We start from the raw sequence: 23,062 nt of genomic DNA, 5'->3' as shown, positions 1-23,062 counted from the left end.
AACGGATTTTATTCAGACTTGCTAAGGAGGTGTATGGGTGGTCATTCTACATGAAGGACACAACAGTTTGTGGTGATGGCGCCCTCAGTGTTCCGACTTGGATGCCATGTCACATTTCTTGTGTGTGCTCTATCAGCCACATTTCTTATCAGATTTTCTTCAAATTTGGCAAAAAGGTGCATCATAGTGAAATCAAGGTGCCTATTGTTTTTGGTGGTGGTGCCCTCGCTTGTTCCGTCTTTATACATGAAAAGGTAAATTCAACAGGGTCTGCTTGTGTGTGTGATGCTGGCCTTGTTTCTCGACCGATTTTTTTCAAATTTGGTATGTAAAGGTATCATAGTCAAATCTATACACCTATACCTACAGTGTATTGATAATGCTGCCCTCACTGTTCTAGCTTTTACAGGTTCAAATGTCACCCTGACCATGTCAAAATTTGCAAAAATGCTTAAATATTTATGCAATGACTTGATCATTACTCACTGGATTTTACTCAGACTTGCTATTTTAAAGGAGGTGCGGGTGGTCAATCTACATTGTACATGAAGGACACATAACAGTTTGTGGTGACAGCGCCTTCAGTGTTCCGACTTGGAGGCCATGTCACATATCTTGTATATGCTCTATTCGTAAGCTATTTAGAAGCGACATTTCTTGTCAGATTTTATTCAGGCTTGCTATGGAGGTTTTGTGGGGGGTTATTCTAGGTACCGGTAACAAAAGTTTTCATTGACAGCGTCCTCATTGTTCCAACTTTTAAGGATATGTCATATTTCTTGTATGTGCTGTATGGTACTACATGTAACCTCAATTCTTATGGGATTTAATTATTCAGACTTGCTAAGGATCGGTAAACGAATGATCATTGTACATGTACATGTAGGACACAACAGCTTGTGGTGGTGGTGCCCTCAGTGCTCCAACTTAGATGCCAGTCACATTTCTTGTGCATGCTCTATCAGCCACATTTCTTGTTGAATTTTGTTCAAACTTGCTATTGAGGTTTATGGGGAGTTATTCTAGGTAACAAAAATGTTCATTGCCAGTGCTCTCATTGTTCAAACTTTTATAGGATGACATGTTATATTCCTTGTATGTGCTATATACCAGCCTCATTTCTCGTCAGATTTTATTGTATCCTGCGACAGTTGCCATATCATACAACATTCTGGCCTAAAGTAATCCAGATGGGGGATGGGAGATTGGTTCAGGGGATACAATGTATATGAAGAGTTGTTCGCAAAAACCGATAAGTCCATATTTACCAAATGGAGATATTTGCGATTAAAGGTCAAGAAAAATAAAGAGAATAATAAGGACATTTTTGCTTCTTTTGACCGTAACTTCAAAAATGTACCTTTATATGTAAGGACCAATATATCATTTTAAGGGTATAATTTGTACTTTATAACAGAAACCGTACTTAAAAATCTTCAAAAATGGACTTATCGGTTTTTGCGAACAAACTCTTCAAGTGCTCGAACGGGTCTCCTGTGCGAGCGCTCTATAGTAATCAAATTTCTTAATTTCTTTAAAAAACTAAGCTTGCAAAGGCTTGCGACAAGCTTAGCAGCAAGCATTCCGCGAACTGGTGGCATAGCACACAAGGTTGCAAACTCCCTGCAAGCTTGCAGGTCAGCTAGCCCTGCAAGGTTGCCAGAAGTCAATACACAAGGCTGCAAATTTGCAGGTCAGCTACCAGTAGCCCTGCAAGGTTGCGGCAAGCTAATATGCAAGGTTTCAAACTTTGTGCCAGCTTGCAGGTCAGCTAGCCCTGGAAGGTTGCAGCAAGCTAGCATGTTAGGTTGCGGCTGCTCATTTGAATATTTGGAACCCTGCAAGCTTGCCGCAAGCTTGCCACAGACTGGCCCGCAAGCTTGCAGCGAGCTAGCCAGCAAGCTTGCTGCAAGCTAAAAACTTTGTGCAAGCTTGCAGGTATGTGAGCTAGCCCTGCAAGGTTGCAGCAAGCTAGTATGCAAATTTGCAGCAGCTCATTTAAATATTTGGAACCCTGCAAGCTTGCTGCAAGCTTGCTGCAAGCTTGCCACAGGCTGGCCCGCAAGCTTGCAGTGAGCTGGCCGGCAAGCTTGCGGCAAGCTAAAAACTTTGTGCAAGCTTGCAGGTATGTGAGCTAGCCCTGCAAGGTTGCAGCAAGCTAGTATGCAAATTTTCGGCAGCTCATTTAAATATTTGGAACCCTGCAAGCTTGCCGCAAGCTTGCCGCAAGCTTGCCAAGATCTGGCCCGCAAGCTTGTGGCAAGCTAATCCGCAAGCTTGCGGCAAGCTTGCGAGGCATGCTTTACAGATTTGTATACCCCACTCTTTCAAGTAAGGTTTTTGAAAATTTGCTTCATTGCATGTTTGAGTTTGAATGGGAGCATGTTTTTTATCACTTGCCAGATGGGATCATACACAAGATAAAACCTCATCTAGTTTTTAAGTGACTGGGGTCATTAACCAATAATAAATGGGCAATGGATGTTCCATGTGCCAACTCTATGGAAAGCACCACATCTTAGAGTTAATGGGGTAAATCACCCGAGTCCTTTAAGTCTTTGGTACCATGGTATAAATCCCCTGTTGTGGCATCATTCTGAGAATGCGATGGGTAAGCACTTTGGAAAAAACATTAAATGTTTTTCGAAGGCATGCAGCTTCTTATTGAAATGTTTGTGGTATAAAAGGGAGTACAGCAAAATTGTAGAGAAAAATGGAAGCTTTGCTGTGGTATAAATTTTATGACAAAGCTAAAACTATTTTTCTTCCAAAAGTATCCAGTATTTGAAACATATCCCAAAACAGATTGCAAAAATTGTGTTCTTGGTCACTTTCACACATGCTTCTATGAATAGGTCTGGGAAGTAAGAATTTTTGAAAACACAACCTTGACAGAAAATGTTCACAGTGCAGAAAGGAACCGCTCTCTGTCTGTCTCTGTCTGTCTGTCTGTCTGTCTGTCTGTCTGTCTGTCTGTCTTTCTCTCTCTCTCTATCTCTTTCTTTTCTTTTCTTTTATCTCTCTCCCTCTGTGTTTTTTTAATTCTTTTTTTTCTATCTCTGCTTGTCAGGAAAGGCAGAAAGTCCTAGGAAACACTGTTAGTTGATCATTTTTGTATGAAATTCATATTTCACAACTATGTCACACTTCCATTCCTAGTAAGATGCCTACTGTAATAGTGCTCATAACATAGGCCAGTACAGTTTGTATTTATGCTTTTCTTGACTCATGTTGAATTTGGTATCTAACTGATTTTCAGGGGAATAAAGATGAAATTCAACACAAGGTATTACAAGTGCAAAATACATACATCATGATACATTCTTTACAAAGATAGGCTCAAATACATATACTATAATGTACATAAATGAGAGTGCCATATGCATCTTACTGCCAAACAATGAAAGTGCAATGAAAAGTTTATTCTTTGCTTAAATGTGTTAGAACTAAAGTATCCGAATGAAATTTTTTTTTTTTATTGAATTGGGAAGTGTGAATACACTTTGATGTGTATTAAAGCATTTTGATTTCAGATGAACAAGGAATGTTGCAGGAAGCTAGGGTACTGAGTCTGGCATGCACAGCTTTCATCATCCATGCCAGTAGACATGATTGGATGGATTTTCCAATATGAAACGGTGGTGTGGTGAAATATGACTTTCACGTTTGGCAGAGGTGAGGGGATATAACACAGAGAGCCTTTATTATATCCTGCAGAAATCCAGGCGCTATTGATCGTGCAGACTAATGCCTCAACGCTTCTCGCTTTCACTCAATAAATAGTGGAACAATTGTGAAATTAAATCTGTATTCCCCCTTACCGGTATATAGGGACTGGGGACTCGCGCGGGAGCGTGAGCACCAAGCGAATATCAAAGATCGAAATTACTTTCCAGCGAATTGGACGCCATTTACCCTAGAGATACGAGATGCTATGTAGGCTAACCCGATCATGGCTACCGGAGTGTTGCTAATCTGTGACTTGATCCAGATAGACTGTGAGACAGCAAATATCAAAAGACAAGACTGCAAGTGATATTTGATGCACATGGGGGAAGGAAAAGGGTTTAGATAAAGGACACTTTTCTTTTAGGAAAGAGCAGTCTGACATTTTGAATATTTTCCTCTTTTTTCTTTAGACAGCGCCCTCATACAAATGGAATATATTAATAACATCACATGACTACTGATAGATGTTTGAGGTTATATAATGAGGATGATATTACTAAGTAGCCCTAAGGCTTGATATTAGACAATTTGTCATTTCAAACAGAAACTGCTCTTAATTCTTCCCTGGGCCAGGCATTACCCAGTTTTCCTTGTTTTGTAATTAAAAAAATCAGACCTCTTCAACTGATACCAGACAAAATGTGATTATATGTTTTGTGTGTTTGTTCAAGTTGGGTTCTTGATGCTTTCAGTGATAAATTCATATTACTATATAATCAAAACTATAAACATAATACCTAAAGTCACAAAATGTATTGTGATATACATGATATTATCGACTATTAAAACATTTAGCTAAATTCTTATCAGCACTGCCACATCATCTTTGTTGTATTTGAGTGACTGCTCATAGATAAATAAGGTAAACATGTGTATGAAATTTTGCATCTTATAGACATCCCTACAATTAAAGAACTTCTGGAGTGACATAATTCTGATAGATGTATAGCTGTAGGTTTTATGTACTGTATTTGCTTCGTTTCTTTGCCAAATTGATATTCCTATTCAGAAAAGAGGCAGATTTTGTTAAACTCCCCCAAATATTTAAAGATGTTACTTGCTGCAATTTTCTCCCCCCCCCCCCCCAAAAAAAAAGCGTGTATATCCTGCAGGAAAAGTTGCAATATTTTGTAAAGTGAAAATGTAAGGTGGGTTTTTTATTTTTTTTTTTTGTTTCATGATGTTTTTCTTTGAAGGCACCATTATTTGTTGCTCTTTTTATTACAAGGCAAAAAGTTTCCACAGGCAATGAATCTTCAGAAAACAATTTATCAAGTAGGTCGTAGATGGAAGCTAACATTCAACATTCAGGAAATGAGGTTAGAATATAATATGTTTTATGCTACAACTATGGAAATAAGAGGGGAAAAAAAGAAAAGATAGAACTAGGCCAATACTGAAAGGGAGAATGTGACCAACAAATTGCTAGCTTATTTGATCAGTGATGTCAAGAGATATGCAGAGTATCCTGATCTGGCTGTTTCACAGACAGCTAGCACTCCTTGTCTAGCGAATGAAAGTGCTTGTTAAAAGTGTCCCCTAAAGAGCCCTTTTTTTAGTATTTACATCAGGAGAGCTGTGGATCTACATGCTCCAGTGTTGGTGATCAGATATTTCTCCTATCCTAATGCAGGCGCAGTCTGCAGGATTTTCATCAGCTTTATTTGGACAAGGATGCTAAAACAGCCCTCAGGGCCTTACATCCTTATTGCACAAACCGAGTGGAGAAGGGGATTGAGATAGGGAGAGAGAGAGAGAGAGAGAGGAAGAGAGAAAAAGCATATGAAAGACAAGTGCACATAGCATTCTGAGAGGAATGTAAGGACTTTGGAGGCATAGGTGTAAGACGGGTGAGATAGACTGACAGGCATCTATGCAAATGAGGGATAAATGGGAGGGTTGTGTATATTGCCAAAAGAGCCTGAGTAGGTAAATGAAAGGGAAAGATGGTGAATGGGTAGAAAAAAATTACACATGAAAGACAGACAGAGGCCATCAAAAATATATATATGAAATTAAAGGCATAATTTACCATTTGCAGATGAAACAAAAACCCAACATTAATGCTTTAAAATAGTTCTAAAATGTGAGTTAGGGATAGAAACAACCACTGTAAAAATTTGAATCAAAAGTATTGTTAGATATACAAAATGTGAACAATAGTTATAATAAAAATGTTTCCAGACTAAACCGTCTACAGTTACAGTTTATTAAGAAAAATACTGTTTTCTCCTTATATTTTAGGCTTTATTGCAAAAATTTTATATGGTAGGATGTTTTGTTGTACAACAGACCTACTCATATGCATCAAATGTGATATCTTGAACATTTTTTAAATCACTGCTTCCAAAGGTAAACTGAACCTTTAAGTGATGGGCAGAAAGATTTTGCAGAAATCAGCAGAGAGAATGTTAAAAGGGAGATAAAAAACAAGATGGTGTTGGAATGAACATTTCTCTGGGGTATAGAAATGTATATGAGTTTACATGAGAAGACTGCATGGATGAAAGACAAACAGCATACAAAAGCACAGCTAGAAGATAATAATAGACAAATACAGAGATATGTATATGGATATATGTATGTGATATATCTTATGATACATATTTTATATAATATATAGGCAGAGATAAACTTTATATGTGAGAGACAGGATGAAGCTTTTCACTAACTTTGTACAAATCTATTAGAGCAAGAGGCAATGCAAGATTGTGCTTTGGTAAGTGTGCATAATTTAAAAGTAAATTGAATTGAACCCTGTCCATCCTCGTCAATGCATGATAATGATAGATATAGAAAGATATCAATTATTGAGTGGATTAAAGCGGAGAGTAGCTGGAGTATATATACCAGAGAGCGCAGGGGCAGGAAAGCAAAGGCAAGCGGAGGACATCCGGCGAATTCATGAATAAAAGAAGAGAAGCAATGATGAATATCAGATTGTTGTTATTGCAGCTAGTTTTGAAAAGAAACAGCTGACATATCTCCTGCCTGAGCTGAAATTTGGCGGAGGTAAAAAGAGAAAAATGACCGGCCCGTCACGAATCCCCGTGGCAGTCTTTGATGGAAGCACTGCGGCCTGTCTGCATGCATGAACAGACACCACATACCCCGGGGGCAACATGATGGTGAGCTCAATCCCGGAGTGTAGGGTATGAATCTATGCATAAAGTGTGAGCGGCATCAGCCAGAAATCATTGTTTTGCCCGATTGTTTCCCTCTGAGAGGAATGATTATGAAAATCTTGACTGTGGAGTATTGTGGTACAGAATACATGTTTCTCGATATCCATGGAATTCAAGCTGTTCCCAGCAAAATTACAGTCGTAAGGTAGTCACATGCATGTGTGCCTACTGATATGTGTAGGCAAGTTGTATGGGAATACACACACTGGTGACAGTTACACACAGGCTGGGCACACACAGACATAAGCAGAAAATTCTGCAGCATCCCGCGCAATCAGTGTTTCATTTCTCCCGCGTGTTCTAAGCCCTCAAGGTGACGGTCGCACATGATGCGTGCGGCCGGCTTTGGCGGCTGCGAGGCGATTGGGGATTCGCACACACTTTGCATAAAGTGTGCCGAAACGTAAACACAGCCTTGGGGAGCCAAAGGACAGGGAGGGGAGTGCCGACAAGTCAAGGTAGAAGGATTTCTACACTGCAGTGTCCATCACTTTCCATCCATGTGTCGTGATGTTTCTCTACACATTTTTGCTTGCACACTTTACATCGCGCTTGTCGATGCAAGCTGTCTTCGGATACTGAGCGAAAAGAGAATCACTGCATAGGAAAGGTTTCGACTGAATATTTTCACTTGTCACCACTGAAGGACAGATGCTGATTTCTTGCCTTTTTTTAACCAGTATTTCCCACTTTAATGTCATTACGGAGGTAACAGAGACATTCACCAAATCTCTTATCGTTTACTTTGCGGGGATTTCATGTGGGATGTGAGGGATTTCATCGTGCCCTCCCCGCCGTCGTTTCTGACGTCAGCGACGTACTTTGAAGGCAAACCACGGAGAGCAGGTATCAGCATCTAATCCAGCAGGAGATATTGATGCGGCAGTGGACGGGGATTGCTTGAAAAAGGCAAGTGAGCTCTGCTACTGTGCAAGGAAATCTCCCAAATCCAGTCTAATACTTTCGTGCATTCAGGTGACATCTGCCATCTTTGTGATTGCGCAAGTTATGACGTACACGCCGCAACTTGTGGCAGCAGTTTTTAGCCATTTGCATGAGCAAGTACTTGGCAGCTATTTTCATATTTTTGTATATTCATATCTTGAAAAAAAAATGATTGAATGAATGGATGAATATTTATTTCAAAGTTATGCGTGAAATCAACCATTTTGTGTGCTCAGGCACATAGTTTAACTTGCCAAGCTCTTTTATCAGTATTCAGTAAAACATCCAAATTTGACTTCATAGTTGTTATCAAGTTTAGTGACAGTGCACCTCGATCCAACAGGATGGCCATGGGGACACATTAGGGATTAAGGGGATAGATAATTTCTATTCATTGGTAATTAGTTGCTAGACATTCATGCCACCATCAGCAAAGAAAGCACTTTGTAATGCATGCTGATTGGCTCCAAAAAAGAAAAGAAAAACACATCAAGGGCAAATGAGCACGATATGTGTACACTTTCTCATTTGCACCTCTTTTCCAAACAGCTGCTTCCTATAATTATCTGTATTTCTAAAACCTGAGAGATGTCGTGATATCATTGTCTCAATATTTTACAAAGTTTACATACATTCAGATGCCTTGAGTAATCAGGGCTAGTAAAATGATGTGAGTGATATTTCAACCAGCAAGAAAAATTAACCCGTTGAAGACGAGTACCGAGAATACTCGGGCAGGACTGGTGTCTATGGGAAATGTGTGTTGCAGCAAAATCAGCCCGTCCTCGACGGGTTTAGTAATAACAAAAGGAATGCAGCTTCAGAGATCTATATATTTCCCAAGAATACATTTGATACAGGTATGTAAGAAATGAGTATGCATATATATATATATATATATATATATATATATATATATATATATATATATATATTTCTTTTGTGTTTTGGTACTAACAAAATAATGAAGTCTTGTAGATGTTTTTGACATGGTTATTAAAAAAAACAAAACAAAAAACAAAAAAACAAAAACAAACCTAACTTCATTTTTTTTGTTTAAAAGCTACATGTGGTATCCCAAAACAGAAAAAGGTGGTCTTTACAATTACATTGTGTGATCATACCTCCTAATATATGGGGTTTGGAAAACAACAACAAGGAATATGTATTATGCAATGCACAGAGCATCTGTTTACAGAGAATTACAAAGCTGTCTTATGTACACATGTGCCCAGTCTGTAACAAGGAGGTACTAGGCTTGCCTAGTACCTCCTTGTTCTGTAACAAAGAAATAATGTAATGATACATTGCCTTATTCAATATGTTACATTGATTGAAAACATGTAGCAAATGAGAAACATTTGGTTCCAGAATTCAAGATCTTTCTAATCATTCTTCATATTATGTGCGCTGTGTCTGAATTGGTCAACAATTATGATGTATGTTTGATGTATGATGTATGAGTGTGGAATCGTGTCACATTTTCATCAAGGTTTTGACTTTTACATTTTGCTACTCAGACAATCAAGGTCTGACTTCCTCTTTTGCTTATCCTTTATCTGTATTGTGCATTGTCATATGACTTAAAAATATGTACAAGAAATTTTTCCCAAAACATTCTTTATTATCTATAATATAATAAGATGAGAGAATGCCAGTAACAAGTATCACAGAGGCTGAGAGTTTTTGTAGAGACAGAAAAAATATCTTTCATTAAGTCTTATGCATCATCAAAGTTGAATTCCTACCATAAAGTCAACATAACAACCAATTCATGAAACACTAATTCAATCTTTTAATGTCTTCATATGTTTGTAGCTTCAAAATATTAATGTGACTTCATATCTTTATTATTTATATTGTGCAAAGTCCATGAACAATTATTGAAAATATTGCCTTCTAGAAAATGGATTAGTGATGTTTTCTTAAATATGAAACAGTGGCACTTAGTCTATAGTAAGCATGTGTTCTCACCAGAACTTAAGTATGTATTTTTGATCAACACACTTCTTTCAATCAGAACATTAAAAGGAAGCAAGATTTAGTGAAAATTAGAATCAAATCAAATCAAATTTTACTTTTGAATTGGCACTATTAAACTTGACACAAATAAATAAATGTTCTTAGAGAGGTTTAAACTTTGTCTTCTTGTCATACTCTCTCTCCTTTTCTGTCTGTCTGTCTGTCTGTCTGTCTGTCTGTCTCTCCCTATCCTTCCCTTTCTTGTTTGGATTGATGCTATTAATTCCCACCTATCATTCAAACTAACTTTGTCTTTGGGCAATCTGCCCTGTCAAGTGTTGATATGATTGAAATGCAGGGAACATTCTTATTATATCTCAGAAAGAGAAGGCTACAATAATAATATTGCCTTGCTCTTGTGACCTTGTGTAAATATTCAGATACTCATGCGTTATTGGTTATTCCGATTTTGACTTTGTAATTAGTCGAGTGCCGGTGTGAGATTTCAAGGTCCTCCTGGCTATTTTCCTTGGATGGAAGTGATGAATTTTGCTGTCGGCGACAAAAAAGGGGATAGCGAGACTCGGCTAGGATGCCTCAACTTCATAACCTCACCTCTCTCCGAAGCAGCGGCTGCTCGAAGCGTCCGACTCAACTTGGGGAACATGGGAAGACGAATGAGGTGCAATAATTGCTATGTACCATTGGACTGCCGGGACCCAACTGCGGAATGCACTTGTTTGAAGTGATATTACGACGTGTGAGTCAACTGCAGAAAATTGGCCGGCTGACTTTGTTATTGTAGAATTAGGAATGTGTGTACAGAATGCATTGATGCTACAATGGATAGCGTAAGCCAGATGTATGGAGATGTGAGAGTTTGACGCTTGCTTATGAAGCAGAGAGGCGTTTATGAAAGATGCAATTCATCTTTCAAGCAGGAAGGTAATATCCATAATCTTATTTTACGTAAATCATATGAAGAGTTTGTTTGCAAAAACGGATAAGTCCATATTTGCCAAATGAAGATATTTGCGATTAGAGGTCAAGAAAAATAAAGATAATAATAAGAAAATTTTTGCTTCTTTTGACCATAACTTCACAAAAATGCACCTTTATATGTAGTGACCAATATATCATTTAAAAGGTATTATTTTGTACTTTATGACACAGATCGTACTTCAAAATCTTCAAAAACGGACTTATCGGTTTTTGCAAACAAACTCTTCATATGTCAATACTTTAAGCGGGAGTTCATGTCATTTTTTTTTCCATACTTGCTGTTGCCCTTTTGGCTCTCTTATTTGATATGCTAAATATCCTGACTCAAAACCTGAGTATCTGACCTGAGATCATGAGTGTTGCATATTTACATTTTTTTCCTCGTTGAAATTCTGTGCTGAAACCTGGTAAAAAACAAAAACAAAAACCCCAAGCATGCTTGGTTACAAAATGATACTAGAGCTGTAGTACGCTATTCTTTCAGTCATCTCTTTACCATATTGTATCCAACTGAGACTTCGTCAGAGATATTGACTTTGCAAGGTACTTTTAAAGTTTGCAGCCAATCCTTTGAAATGACAGGGTTGAAAAAAAAAAAAGAAGACGAGAGCTAGCTTTGAGTGGGAGAGAAAGGCTTTATGTTTATGTGAAGATGCGAACAATTTGTACGGCCCGACATATTCCTCGGGAGCGTAACTGTCGAGGATCAGAGCAGAAAGAGGATAAGTTTGGGCCATGCTACCATTGCTGCATGCCAATCTGATCCCAGAGTACGCGCTGGGATAAGAGGTGCGGAATCATTTCTGGGCCAATAGAGAGAAAAAGGGGGAAAAAAGAACGAAAAACCAAATGAGACGCAGATATAACTGGGTAGGAGTCGTAAACAGATCAAGCCCATATTGAACGCTTTCACTCCGTGCAGTTATGGGAGCTTTATGGGGCATTCTGGGCTGACAGAGGCCTAAAAGGCTACAGAGTGCAGCCATATTTCACCCGATACTCGCCTAATCCGAGGGGGCGGGAAGATGAGGCTCAGCGCAAATGTACAGTCATTATTTGCCCGAGTGACATCCAGGGACGCTAAATGGCACATGTAGCTCTGTGTTTGCCAGACATTTATTTGCCAAACAGGTTGCTCTTTTCCAATGTCACTTTTGTTATACGGTAATGTCCCAAAGGGGGAAGACATGTTATTTACAGCTATCGCTTGTCCGTTCTTCGCTGCGAGAGCTTGAGCGTGATTCCGAATAAGCTAGAAATGAAAGGGATGGGAGTGAGAAGAACCGAGCAGCCTACTGTGCAAACCACAAGCTAACCTCAAATGTCTTGCTCTGCAATTCTGAGTATTTACAACTTGGTGGTGTCTGTGCATACTCTGTGCATGTGGTTAGTTTTGAAAGAAGCAAGACAAGAAAGCAACAACAAAAGCCCTGAGTGAGTTCACATCTTGCTGAGATATCACGACAAGTAGGCTGCTTTCACACATGGCTCCTGAGTGGGAGCAGGAAAGTGTATTGTGTCTAAGATGAGAAGCGTTTTTCCAGAGCAGTCTAGACATTAGATGAGAATTTATCATGAATTTAAACATTTGTTTGAATATTGATGACCAAAGATACAAAGGCACTGCAGCTTTTAGTTGGATCATCATTACGCTAATTTCGGAAGAAAAAAAAATGATACCCTAGATGTCAGTAATTTATGTTAAGTAGGTATCTTGTTGGCTTGGAGACTAGGTGGCGACCTGGTGGCGACTAGAGACTTGCTGGGCATGGAGACCCGTGGCGATCTATCGGAGACATCGCAGACATGTCTCCACGACTGAGAAGACATCCTGGAGATGTCTTGGCGACGTCGCGGCAACATCTCTGCAACTTCTGGGTGAATAAGATGTCACCTTGTTTCCGCAGTCGCTCTGGAATCACCTTCCTGGTGAGAGCACCAGCCTTTTTTTTTTTTTTTCTTTCTTTTTTTGGTGGGGGGGGGGGGAGGGGCAAATCCTGACAATCGCAGCAATGTCCAGTGAAATAATGATGATGATGATAGCATGAATTTATATTGAGCTAAATCCACTCTGTAGAGTGCTCAAAGTGCATACATACTATTATTACCCCGGTGTCTGGATACCTTCATTTCTCGCCAGCACTGACAGTGCTCACTCTCCACTCCCTGGGGAGCATTCCAGCCAGTCGCCATTATACAGGTGCGCACATACTGATAAACTTAACATTCTCATCCTACCTGGTACCCACTTATACTCCTGGTTGGAGAGCAGCAATGTGGATAAAGTGTCTTGCTGAAGGGCAAACGTGTCGGGCTTCGTGGGGCTCGAACCCACAAACCTAAATCACGCTCATGTGATTCAGAGACATGTGCTCTTTTCCGCTAGGCCATGACACCTCCAGATAAGCCCTTTTGTGGATATTTCATGAGAACCTGATGGTAGTTTTGTCTCCCTTATTACTGCACTGGATCAATAATGATATTTTTGATACAGTACAGCTTCAGCCGTGTTTGCATTACAGAAAGTCTAACAGAAATGTATTACTTACAATGTTTCCATAGAGTTGCACAGTATATGATAAGGATACAGTGAACACAGAAAGATTAATGAAACACATCTTTGAAAGTGTGAGGAAATCAGGCAACAAAATGTTATCACGAAGTGCCCCAAATGTTACTTGGCCTGCTTTTGCTATGCCTTCTTTAATTTCATTATCCAATTAAGCACTTTGGTGGAATAGTTCATACAGTTTCAATATCCATGAGTGGGACTATCCCATAAGCTTTATACTCATGGTACGATGTACCTATCTATAAAGTTGTCAAATTGTATCTTCTTTTTTAAAGAAAAATGAAAACCTTGCTATATTCTTTTAGTGAAATTAGTGAAGTATGACAATTTCATTACATCACTGCCTTTTCACACTCACTCTGACTACTTAGAGTCTGTATGAACACACGCAGGTAAGAAACACTGATGCTGTGCATTATGCAGTCCATGGAACCTCCTTCCATAGTAGATATGCTGCATTCTCTCTGTTTACATCTGTCACATCTCTCTCAACCATTTTCCATCTTCATTTTCTGCATTCTCTCACTCCTGCTCCTCCTCTTTTCTTCTTCATCCTCCTTCTCTTCCTCCTGCTCTTATTCCTCCTTCTCCTCTTCCTCTCTGTCTCTTCATCTTCCTTCTCCTCATCCGTTGTCATGTTCCACCTGCTTGATTCCCTCCTCCTCTTCCTCTACCTTTATCTCTTCTCCTTCTTTTTGCTCTTTAACCTCTTTATCTTTCTCGCCCACCCCCCCCCCACCCCCCCCCCCCCAAAAAAAAAAGAAAGGCAACAACATTGTCTCCTGCTTTGAAGTAACCTTTTGGATTCTACTCTTCTCTCTCTCTCACACATTGTGTACATCTCTTTTCTATTTCTCTCTCCCTTCCCCTTTCTTTGCCTGTTGGCATTGTAGAATTTGAAAAAAAAAAACACTGCAATGAGAGAATACTATAACCTCTTTTTCTTCCTCCTCTTCCATCTCTTCTTCCTCCTCTTCCATTTTTTCTTTCTCCCCCGCTGTCCTCTTTTACTTCTTCCTCTTCCTCCTCCCCATCCTCCTCCTTCTCCTTTTCCTTGATACACACAGAGATCTTGAGAGCAGGAGGATTGTATACTATGAAGGGATATATATTATATCCCCAGATGAGATACCATGGAAACGGTGTTTGTCAAGGGGAATGCATCTTTCTGTAGGAGGCTGTACTCTCCAACAGGAGGCTTTACCTCTCCACTGAAACCTCAGACTTAAATTTGTCACAAGGTCATGGAAAGGGCGAAGTGTCCCTGTCAGTTGATATCCATGCGGCTTTATTGATTCACAACAACAGACTGTACTCACCGGGTAGCAAGACAATGGTATAAAAGAAATATATATATTTGTTATATATATATTTACTTCTTCTATCTTTTCTGTTTTATAGTATGTGTAGTTAATAGATGCTGAGAACACTAGCTCTTGTTAAGGAGCAATGCATTGTTGTAGCACCACCATATATATTTCATTTATTTCCACTCATTTCGGTGGAAATTTTTAGTTCTGCAATGCCCACGGGGGAAGAGAAGGGAAGAGAGAGAGAGAGAAAGAGAAGAGAGATATACACATTGGAAGAGAGAGATGGGCAGAATCCAAAAGGTTACTTCAAAGCAGTGGCCATATTGTTGCCTTTTTTGGAGGGAGGGATTATAGGAAAAACAACATCAGCGGTCATCACCAAGTCCTGGCTCTGATGCATCAAAGTCAGCAAAACTGGGACACTTCCATTTACACAATTTGGATCTGTCAATGGCTAATTTGGATCCCAGTAGCCAAATGCTGCTATATGCAGCTAGCACCAGCGATGCTTGAGGGCCTTAATGGGCCAGTGGTATCCACAGACTGAGGATGCAGTTTTTTCCAGTGGCTGGTGGAAGCCAGCGCTGTCAACTTGACTGATTGCTACCAACACTTGCTCTCAACATTAATAGCCTTGTCAATGAGGCATTTATGATATAAGACAACCATTGAGTTCTGTTTAGTTACCACACTATTTTGATTGATGTCTATGGTGTGTCGGTGTTGAGATCATGAATTATTTCCCCCTCACGTTGGATTACCCTTCTTCATATCATTTTCCATTAGGTGAAAAATAGTGTGTGCTTATGGTCATTTTCTTGTAACCAATATGGTATATCTATATCACATTTTTTTAAATATGTTAATCTGACATTTTTCTTTATCTGTCAGATGGATATATGTAACATTGATTAATATACTGCACCATTAATTTGATCATTTAGACTCCTGTCATATTACCCTAATAAGATTCTACAGAGCATACACAAGTGATAAATGGGTATTAAAATTGTAGACAAAACAAGCAATTGAATGTATATATATAACATCGCATAAATGAAAACTTAAGTCAGGAATCCATCTTCATGTAAAGTCTTACTCAAGGGCATCTTTAAGCTCACATAATGGGATTACCGAGGAAATGTTGTAATGGGATTTGTTCTTCGTCTTTACCACAGCTTCCAATAATGTGCGCATATATCACCCGAGTCTGACATGTTCTAGTATGCAAAAAAAAAAAAAGAGAGAGACAAAACTTTGAAACATTCTTTACCCGGTGCTGTGCATCGAATCAAAAACCAGTTATCACCAGCTGAAATGTCATGTTTTTGTCCAGTGTACAGGTACTTGAAGTTCCCCTGCACATAAACTTGCAGTTGACCTTTAGTATATGGGCTAATCAGGATAACTAGAGGAAATGAGAGGAAATAAAAGGGGGAGGGTACCTGGAAGGCCAATGGGCCGTGCCTGATATCTTGCATAGTCGCACAATGGTGATCATCGAGAGCCATAATGGTGGAGTTATGCGGAGTGGAAGAAAAAAATGGCAGCAAAGTGTGCTCAAAGAGTGTACCACTGAAAGAAAGTGCCAGTGTGAAAGGAATGCAAAAGGTATAATGCCTGTTGAACTTTATGTGATACATATATGATCGATGCAGAAATAGAGATAGAAATGTATATACAGTAGACAAATCTATAGATAGATATATGAACATATGTATATGTTGTACAATGTATGCGTATATGTTTCTTTGGTCCCTGTGTCTTCTATAACACACACAAGATAAAACTAAAGACTTTGTTGATTCTGTGTTATGTCATTTTTACTCCTTTATATCATGTATATATTATATACATATAACATTATTATTATATATATTTCAATGGAATCCCATTTTCTTTGCACATTTTTCCACTAATAAATTATATAAAGCATTTTATATCATGAATGTTATATAACTTTTACTCCTAGTGTTTTTTGCAATATTCAGATATTTCATTTCATTTCATTTCATTTCAATTTCTTTTCATATTTCTCACAAAATAGCACAGAAAAACATACAATTGTACTATACCAAAATAAAGCATAAATTAGGTGAAGCTTAACCTGAATGTACAACAGTCTCAATATATACGCAAAGGTCTGTCTACAGTAGTGTTTGGCTATGCTCATAGTACGAGAAATATGATGGGGCCTATGTAAAAGCAAGCTTGTTCGGTCGTAGGTCCCAGGATAAATCAGATAAGGGGAAATATGGAATACAGATATCTATTTACACCATTCTATGATTGAGTGTAAACAATAAAACAAAGAAAAAACACTCAAATAAATGTTACTAAATAAAACACAGAAGAGCCACATGATGCAACCTTCTCAGTAACACATTACTTAAACAAATAAGGACATGAAGGAAACAATGACTGAGATTATAGTGATTGAAATGGATGTGGATGTATATTTTTGGCAAGTCAGGATGGCACAAATACATGATTTAGAACCCAGGATAGTGAGACATTTATCATGGACATAAACAAGACACACAGAGAGAATACAGCCGCACTCCAGCAGGGGCCCTTTAACCAGACCAAAATACTATTTTCATAACTTTTGTTCAGTTTGAGTGGTTAATCAATAATGATACAATCATTTCTGTCTGTATCTGTAAAATATATACCATGAATCCCTTCTATGGCAGATATGTGCACTCTACAAGTTTGTTATTACCATTTGCTTTAGTAATGTTGCCACTGTTATCATATTATGAACTTTACTGGACATATGAAGGGTTTGTTTGCAAAAACCGATAAGTCCATATTTGCCAAATGGAGATATTTGCAATCAAAGGTCAAGAAAAATAAAGAGGATAATAAGAAAATTTTTGCTTCTTTTGACCATAACTTCGAAAATGTACCTTTATATGTAGTGACCAATATATCATTTAAAAGGTATTATTTTTTACTATATCACAGAGACCGTACTTCAAAATCTTCAAAAATGGACTTATCAGTTTTTGCAAACAAACTCTTCATATCATTTATGTTACATGTATGTATAATCAAAGTGCCACATCTAATCCAATGCAACTGTGATACATAGAATTAAGTATGGAATGCACAGAAATGTACAAGTTTCATTATAATCAGACATACATGATAAAAAGTTATTGAATTTGAAGGTTTTCTTGTGTTTTCATAACAATGTGCTGTGTGCATTGTTTTGCACATTAGATATGCCAATCAGCATAAAAGTTTCTCTACAACCAGATTTGTATGACAAAAAAAATATGGAATGTCACAATTTTCTTCTATTTTCACCAAAAAAAAATGTACTTTGGTCACAGTCACATATATTGCATGTATATAGTTGTGAGTGATATATTTGTATCACATTAGAAGGATAATTTCATTTTGGTTGCAAGGGCAATTTTCAATTTTCAGTTTGTGTTGAGATTATGACAAAACCACATGTGAAATTTGAAAGAGCAAATTATTTTATGGGGAAATCAAAGTTTATTTGGTAAAATTTTGTTTTGACATGGCTGAGGTATCCAAAAACAATCAAACATAGCTAAATCTGAGAACTCCACAACTTTTGATTTGATTGATTAGATTCATTCATTCTCTCTATGACATTGCATTAGAATTTCAGCCATATCATCAAACATTATGATATACATATATGGTACATGTTCTATACAGCATGGTTATTTTCTACAAAATTCAACAATTTTTATTAAGCACAGCTGTAGCATTATCACATCATTATAAATTTCCATACAAAATGCAGTCAAACCTGTCTATAGCGGCCACCCAAGGGAAACGGAAAAAGTGACCATTATAGACAGGTGGCCACTATAGACAGGTAATCCAACTTTGTGCGCATTGCTTACATGCACATGTATCATCGTTGTATCCTTACATGTACATGTGTGTACGTATGCACACACCGTGTGTTTCATGCATTTAACCATGCCGGTGTATATGAAATTGTTGCACAGTAGTATGTGTTTTGTCTTGAAGAAAGCTTAACACTAGTGCATTTTTATGACTACGTGAGGGATGAATGCAGCGGTGGCGATCACTGAACATTGCCCGCACGGCTGCAAAGCAGAAAAACACGCTGATTTATCGGCTCGGCTACGGCTCCATTGGATTTTTGGCCGCTATAGACAGGTTAAAATCTACCGCGGGAAACAAAATTTGTGGCCGCTGGCCGCGTTAGACAGGTGGTCGCTATACACAGGGTCTTTAACATGGCTTTTCTCTCGGGGGGGGGGGGGGATTTTTCAGTGGCCGCTATAGACAGGTGGTTGCTATAGACAGGTGGCCGCTAAGGCAGGTTTGACTGTAGTCTCCAACAACAAGCAAATAGCTAGCCTTTTTGGTAACCAATGAACTTTCTTGAAAGTTGTGTTCCACATTGATGTCAGGTGTCCTTTTGTTATCACTGAAATCAGCTTCATAGACATGTAGTGGCAATTCATGATGATACACAAAGTGTGATTTTCAGTAGACAGGATCAAAGGAAACCAAAACCCAAAGAGAAAAGTGGATTGAGTGAAAGCAGCAACATTAGTAGAACACATCAGTGAAAGATTGAGGAAAATCAGACGATCCATTCAAAAGTTATTAATTTTTTAAGTTTCGGTGTTGTAATGACTGGATAAGGAGACTACTGGAGATCATGATGTCATGTGAGGACAACAATATAAAGAAAATATAAAGAGAATTCCACAAAAATTAATTTTTCATGATAATTACACATTCCATCAACTTGATACTGACATATGATAAGGGTAGCAATTATTCCCCCTGCTTTCTGAAAGTGGTTAGTCAAGTGCTCTTTCATTACACAAGAAAAGTGAAAGCATGTTGAAATTTCTATATATTTTCTTTATATTGTTGTCCACACATAATGTCATAAACTCAAGTCCATAGTCTCCTTATCCAGTGGTTCCAACACCAAAACTTTAAAAATTCATAACTTTTGCATCGATTGTCCTTTTTTCCTCAAACTTTCACCGATGTCCTCAGTTACCAATGTCACTGCTTTCTCTCAATCCACAGTTTTCTTCAGGTTTTGGTTTCCTTTAAACATTCCAATTGTAATATATCACTTCTCCGATCAGACTAGAAAAAACATCACATGGTTCCCCTGACCACCTACTTTCCTAGTGCCTCTCATAATAGCTACATTCTGTGGTTCGTATCACTAATGTGTAGCTGTCAAATGCTGTTCCCATGAATATCTCCTGATTCCTCTACACACAAAGACTTTGAGTAGTGAAATTCATATGTTCTCAGAACAACAGCTAAAATGTGACCCATGCAACTCACTGCCCATCAGTTGCTTCACTCAATATTTCTAATTTTAAGTCACCGACTCAAAGCAGTGGGTAAATGAATGCCTTGTGTTGATGTTGTGGTGACATTGTTATATATCATTATGCCCCCCCCCCCCCCCCCCCAATCTGCATGATAGATTAATGCTTCTAAGATAGCTTAACAGGCAATATTATTCATGGCTCAAACTGTAGTCACATTATTTCATTTCAAAAGCAGAAACTTAAAGTGAGTAATTGCTTGCTCAGCAGGGTAGACAAATTTTGCATGCTTTTAATTCTTTGGGATCAAACTGAAATCTAGTATAACAATAAAAGAAGCAAAAAATTAACATGCTTCTATTTTCACACCAGCTAGTGCAAAAAGGTCCACACTGCAAAAATTGCTATGCAGCACATGATATTTGCACCATGCATCTTGTGGAATCATTATTGCATTGCATTGTTGTAGTAATATTGGCATAGTGTGCTGGTGTCTATTAGTTGTTTATTGTCAGAGTCATGGAGAGTTCATCAATTGGGGTCTGAAATTCCAGACTAGAGAGGACTGTGGGGAGATGAACATCAGCTTGCGACTTTCACAGGTGTGCCAACACGTGTGAAAGTTACAACATCATCCCGCTTTTTCCCCCCTTTTCACCTGGCGGATATTAGTAGTCCTTACAGGCATCTATGTCTTGAGCAGCGCGTCATGTCGCGACAATAACGCAGGAGAGGAGGAAGAGAGAGAGAGAGAGAGAGAAAAGGGGGAACCAGACAAATATAACCTGGAAAAGCTATCATCAATTTTCACGTTGGCTGTAAAGACTAACAAAAAAACAGCAGCAAAAAAAAAAAAAAAAAAAAAATGCTCAGGTGATGCAAACACTGAGTCTGTGAAGTAAATTGTCATTACCCATATATTCTGCTGGAATAAGTACATGAATGAAGCATGTTGTAGCTGACTACAATATGTACAAAGATGGTGCATGTAATCTGAGAGAAAAAGAGAATACTCATTATTAAAGGTCTTTGAATGTAGTAATACTTATTTCCAAGTAATTTACAAAAAGTCCACGAGACTGCATTTGCACAAATGAATATGCAAAGTGTATCACCACTTTTAAGGGGCTGTACAGTACTGGTTGAGGTGGGGATTCATGTTTTTTACATTCCTAAGTAAGATAATTAGAAACCTCCTATGAAATATGAAAGAGCATGTAATTCTAAGAAGCATTCAATGTTTATTTGATGAAAATTGGTTTTCAGATGGCTGAGATATCAAAAAAGTGATAATAATAAAAGACTACAGGCCACACCTTTTATTAGGATCTCTTTGTTTCACCTTGCTTTTGAATATCTCAGCCATTTCAAAACCGATTTTCATCAAATAAACTTTTGATACCCCTTAGAATTGCATGCTCTTTGACATCTAATGGAGTGGTTTCTGAATATCTCGCAAACGTTAAAATCTAAATCCTCACCTCGACCAGAACTCTACACACCCTTTAACTTGAACTGTTCCAACCCATATTTTGGGAGAAAGAAATACTGTAAAAGTGGTTTCTTTCGCGGTGGTTTTATTTTCACGCTTTTCGCGCTTAGAGGTTGAACCGCAAATTTAACATCACGCGAAAATGCTTTGAACTCACCGCTTGTTACAATGCTATTGCGCACATGCACACACAAAGATTTGGCGCATTGAGTGTTAATGATGGTCAATACACACACAGCAATACCGCGCAATGTAGGTACAAGCATGTTATAAAGTACTCGAGAGACGGGATTTCAGGTAAGCCTGCATTTAATATTAATTTTTATTTGATAAGTAAAAGAATAATTGGATTATAGTTTGGGTTTTTATGTGCAAAATAAAACAGTTTTTGCCGACCATGATTTCACAGATTTTGCCGACCGCGAATTTAAACACACGCAAAGAAGTCGGCACCGATGGAAACCGCGAAAGTATCTGTACGTGAAAGAAACCACTTTTACAGTAAAAACAAAATGAAACAACTATGAATCCTGCCCCAGGTCGTAATTGAATGAAGACATTTTTGTCTCTAGAGAATAGGATCAAGTTATCTCAGTTGTACATTCATTAGGTGATCAGACCTAAAGAATAAAAGTGGTAAAATAGGATAATCATTTTGTGTGTTTTTCCTGCCTGACATGTCTGTCAAAGGGACATCATTTCTCCTTTAACATCCCTCACATGTAGTTACTAACCTCTGTGTTGTTGCAGTGTGAGCTGTGCAAATATGCTGGACACTCAGAGCACTGCCAGTGACAACTGCATCAGCAGGCTAACCCAATTTTAATCCCAACATTGCCTGCAAGAAAACACAAATTGGAGGTAAAGATCCCCACCATTGGTAAGCACATCAAGAAGACGGATAGAGAGAGAGAGAGAGAGGAAGAGGGAAAGGTATATATGTGCATGTCATCATGACCTATATGCAGTATGGCTGCCTTGATCGCAAATTGCATTATCCTAATTCCCCTCAAAAAATTCAATATTTTGGCATGTTTTTTCCCAGGGGATGGATTTCTTGCTGTTGTTGGGAATTGAGAATTGAGCCGACGCCCTGCAGGCAGGGAAAGAGAGAGGCGAGGCTGGAGAGGAAGGGGTGTGGGGAAGAGGTGGCAGTACAACCGCGATCAGACGCAAAGACAAAATTATTTGTTTGCGACTCTTCCCCGGCTTCATTCTCCAGAGTCAAAATAAATCCAAGGCCGTCCAAATGCTGATTTCTTCGTCTAAGCTTCTCATTGGGAAATGAAAAATAACCCAAATTCCTCAGTTTTTTTTCTTCCTTTTTTTGAAGAGCGATGATTCATAGCGAGGATTGTATGACGGAAGAATACAAACGATTCACAACACTCTCGATAAGCCACCTGCAGAATTGGAAGTTAGCGGCCCTTTGAACAATGCCATGTCTTAACCAATTCAATCAATCTGGCATCATTTGGCGCACACAGCCAGAGAGTATGGAACATCAACAAGATTTGAGTAGATTTCCAAGCGAAATA

Source organism: Diadema antillarum, unplaced genomic scaffold, assembly GCF_040938485.1.
Source record: "Diadema antillarum isolate AM-2024a unplaced genomic scaffold, OU_Dant_1.0 scf00000097, whole genome shotgun sequence".
In the NCBI taxonomy this organism is placed as follows: Eukaryota; Metazoa; Echinodermata; class Echinoidea; order Diadematoida; family Diadematidae; genus Diadema; species Diadema antillarum.
The sequence above is the reverse complement of the archived record's forward strand: the minus strand, read 5'-3'. Positions refer to the sequence as shown.